We start from the raw sequence: 4428 nt of genomic DNA, 5'->3' as shown, positions 1-4428 counted from the left end.
TATTTATCTTTTATATATATATAAATAAAATAGAAGGGACCCATATCCCGACCTCACTGACTTAACTGATTCCTTCCCCTCCTCCTTATTTTGTATTTCTCACTATCTCTCCTCTCCTTCATTCTTCTTCCCTCCCTTCTCCCCCCTCCTTCCTTACTCTGTCTATCCTCTCCTCCCCTCCTTTCTTATTCTCTCCTCCCTCTTTCTCTGTAATCCTCACTCCTACTCCTCCCTTCCTTTCCCCTCGTCCCTCCCCTTCCTTCTTCTTCCCTCACCCTCCCTTTCCTTCTCACCTTTACTCTATCCTCCCCTCCCTTTCCTTTTCCTCCTCCCTCTCTCGCCTCCCCGTTCCTCTTCCCTCCCCTCCCTTTCCTCTTTCCTCCCCTCCCTCTTCCCTCCTCCCTTTCCTCTTTCCTCCCTCCCTCCCTCTCTACTTCCCTCCCCTCCCTCTCTACTTTCCTCCTCATTCCTCTTCCTCCCTCCCGTTTCCTCTTCCCTTCCCTCCCTTTTCCTCTTACCTCCCCTCCTCTCTACTTTCCTCCTCCTCTACTTCCCTCCCTCATTCCTCTTCCATCCCCTCCTCCTTTCCTTTTCCTCCTCCTCTCTACTTCCCTCCTCCTTTCTTCTTCCCTCCCCTCCCTTTCCTCTTACCTCCCCTCCTCTACTTCCCTCCCCTCCTCTCTACTTCCTCCTCCCTTTCTCTTCCTTCCCTCCCTTTCCTCTTACCTCCCCTCCTCTACCCTCCCTCTCTACTTCCTCCTCCCATTCCTCTTCCATCCCTCCCCTCCCTTTCCTTTTCCTCCCCTCCCTCTCTACTTTCCTCCCCTCCTTTCCTCTTCCCTCCCCTCCTTTCCTCTTCCCCCCCCCCTCTCTACTTCCCTCCTCCTTTTCCTCTTCCCTCCCTCTGTCTCTCCTCTCCTCCACCCTCCGTCACCTCTTCCCTCCCCCCGTGTTAAATTACTGTCATCCGGTAATTAGTACACCTGCCGTCTCCTGTCTAAGAGTATCATTTCCTTTCTCCCAACTGTCTCTTCCCTGTCTCTTACCTGTCTCACCTGTGAGGTCTCTTTGCCGTTTTCTCTCTCTCTCTCCTTGCATCATCTCTCTGCCACTCACCCATTTCTCTCTCCTCTCCGTCTCACATGTTTCTTTTTATCTCCCATTTCTCACCTTTATCTCTCTCCCTCTCACCCTCCTACATCCCTTTCCTCCTTTCCTTACCTCTCTCCCTCCCACCTCTGACTCTTCCATCACCTGTGACCTCTTTCCTCCCTTCATCCCCTTCCCACTTCTGTTTCCTTTTCCTCTTCTTCTCTTCCCTATTCACCCCTGTCCCACCTTCTCTCTTCTTAATCATCCATCTCCTCCTCTTCCTTCCACTTCTTCTTCATTAAGTATTCATAACCTCCCCTTCCATCCTCCCCTCGCTTCCCCTTCCTTTAAATCCCATCCCCTCCATCACCTACCCTTCCTTCATCCCCCTCCCCTCCCTTCCATTAACCATCCCCTACCTCCCTCACCTCCCATTCCTCCTCCTCTCCCCCCCTCCATTAACCATCCCCTACCTCCCTCACCTCCCATTCCTCCCTCCCTCTCTCCCCCCCTCCTTTAACCATCCCTAACCTACCTCCCTCACCTCCCATTCCTCCCTCCCTCCCCTCCCCCTCCTTTAACCATCCCCTACTTCCTCCCTCACCCTCCCATTCCTCCCCCCACTCTCCCCCCTCCTTTAACCATCCCTACCCTACCTCCCTTCCTTCCCCTTCCCCTTACCTGTCTCATGGTCCTGGCAGCAAACACTTCTGCATAAGTTCCTTCCCAATAATCTCCAGCAGCTCGAAGCGCATTGGGGTTTGGTAGGTTGTCAAAGTCTATGTGTTGTCATCCCGAGGTAAGACATCTTGATGGACGGTGAGAGACCTGGGGGAGATAATGGTGCTGGTGAGATGGAGAGATAATGGTGCTGGTGAGAGATGGAGAGGAGGGAGGAGGAGGGAGGGAATTGATGGTGAGAGATGGAGAGATAATGGTGCTGGTGAGACCTGGGGAGAGATAATGTGCTGGTGAGATGGAAGATAATGGTGCTGGTGAGAGAGATGGAGAGGGAGCGAGGAGGGAGGGAGGAGATAATGCTGGTGAGAGATGGAGAGAGATAATGGTAGTGGTGAGGAGGGAGGGAGGAGGAGAGGAAGATGTGAGATATCTGAAAGAGAGATAATGATGGTGGTGAGAATTATGTTGGTGATGAGGGAGATTCTGAGGGAGACTTTGTTGGAGAGAAAAAAAAAAGGAGAATTATCTTTTTCCAAATTACACATTTATGAAGCTCAAACGTGATATACATAGCTAAATAATAATATATATCATCGACCTTACTTATAAAATCACCACCTGAGTTTATTTCACCTGAAGATTAACCCTATCGCTGCGTGTCATTCACTTGTCATTTAATCTGCCTACGACCAGACGATTTTATTCAGCTTAGGCCCTTAGGGTAACCTTCCGCGGCGAAAGTGTTAACCATCCTAACGCTATTCAGGGGGTTAGGTTAGGTTAGGTTAGGGGTCAGTGTCGAGTGGATAGCTATTTATTTCTCCTATTGAAAGGTAAAATATTATACAGTGAGGTATTACATTCTTGGTCTCTGTTCATGTGTGTGTGTGTGTGTGCTTAACCTGCTGGCTGTGTGTGTTACAGGTTTCACCACATACATACACACACACACACACACACAGGAATGATCTATCAGTCTTTTTCTTCTCTTTGAACTTTCACAAAAGTCAAGTTTCTCTTGACGAGAGAGAGAGAGAGAGAGAGAGAGAGAGAGAGAGAGAACTATTCACAACCATGCAAGTTTGTCCACCAATTAACTGCCAGACAACCAAGATATTCAACCGGAAACCCTCGTAATTAACCTTCCGGAAGCCCTGTTATATTACTCTAAAGAAACCCGGGAATTAAGCTCTAGACATTGTAGGCCATTTTTCTTTTACTGTTAGTCCCGGAAACCAAGCTAAGAAGGAAGCCCCGGATTTTAAAACCCCCGAAAAAGCCAGGATTCTCTTTACCCCGAAGCCCCGGAATTTAAACTTAAGAAGCCCCCAAAAATTCAACCTAGGAAGCCCCGGAATACAGCCCCGGGCGACTTATTTAAGGTCATTGTTTGGCCTTCAAGTTTCTCCCGAATCGTACCTGAGAATTTCTACTTTTGTAGGTAGCCCCAGGTAGCCACAGGTAGTCGCAGATAACCACAGGTAGCACCCAGGTAGCCCCAGGTAGCCCCAGGTAGCCCCAGGTAGCCACAGGTAACCACAGGATCTCTACACCTTGCGAGAGTTCAAGAATTTTGCACAAACAAGTTCTGGTTTTACTTTCACTGGCAGTATTGTTTTTTTAAGTCTAAGTAAATCGTAACCTGACCTGACCTGACCTGACCCGGCCTGGCCACCTGACCTGACCTGACCCGGCCTTACCTGACCTGACCTGACCCGGCCTTACCTGACCTGACCTGACCCGGCCTTACCTGACCTGACCTAACCCCAACTCAACCCAACCTAACCTAATAAAATTCTGAAATCCTAGACATTTAGCTAAAAAAACTACAAACAAAAATACAAACTGAAAATCACGCCATAGGACTCGGGTCAGCTTCCAGCCAACCAACCGACCGTGTGATGGAAAGCAGAACGTGACCATCGAGAGAGAGAGAGAGAGAGACTTCAGAGGAACTAACCAAATTAGCTTCGTGAGGATGAGACGAATTACTTGCTCCTTTGGGTAAGTAGGTTGGGAACTCACGCCCGTACGCCCACCCCACCCGCCCATCATTCGTCACGGTCACACAATGCCAGCTCACGGATATATTCTAGTGAGTCAGTTTATTTTTTCCTACCAAGTCTAGTAAAACGCACCAGTAACACTCAGGAAAGCGAGACGAAGATGGATTAGCCTACGTTCAAACATTCAAAGAAAATGGGCATTATATCAAAAGAAAGAAAGTGAGAAATAGGGACAAATTAATAAATATAAGTAATACTATAATAAAAAATTAAAATAAGATTAATTTGCAAATATCATTATAAATTAAAACAAATGAGGAGTATTTTGTCTTTGGAATTTATTTATATATCTTAACGAAGCTCAAAATAACTGTGTCTTATAGTTTAGTAAAAGTTATCAAAAGAATAAGTGAATATAAATTTTTAGCAAGTGTGATATTTCAGTGTTTCTTATTCTCTTTTCTTTCTTTTGTGTTTTTCTTTTGTTTATCTGTTCTTTTCTGTCTTGATGTTCTTCTTGTTGTCTTCCTCCTTCACCTTCTCCGTCTTTCCTTTCCCTTCCTTCTTATTTTACTTCCATCCCTTGTACCCCTCTTCCTTCTCCTCCTTCTCACGACTTTCTTCTTCCTTCCTCCTCCCCTCCACCTGT

General features: G+C 47.2%; 1 long non-coding RNA gene across 1 annotated transcript in view; it reads right to left on the bottom strand.

Moving 5' to 3' along the window:
• Positions 1–1823: 1823 nt before the first annotated feature.
• LOC121859750 overlaps positions 1824–4428 on the bottom strand; it is a 41001-nt gene continuing 38396 nt past the window's right edge. Inside the window, exon 3 of the long non-coding RNA XR_006087708.1 lies at positions 1824–1920. This is a non-coding gene — a long non-coding RNA (uncharacterized LOC121859750). The remainder of the gene's footprint in view (positions 1921–4428) is intronic.

This window comes from Homarus americanus, unplaced genomic scaffold (assembly GCF_018991925.1).
Source record: "Homarus americanus isolate GMGI-L3 unplaced genomic scaffold, GMGI_Hamer_2.0 scaffold27231, whole genome shotgun sequence".
In the NCBI taxonomy this organism is placed as follows: Eukaryota; Metazoa; Arthropoda; class Malacostraca; order Decapoda; family Nephropidae; genus Homarus; species Homarus americanus.
The sequence above is the reverse complement of the archived record's forward strand: the minus strand, read 5'-3'. Positions and strand labels throughout refer to the sequence as shown.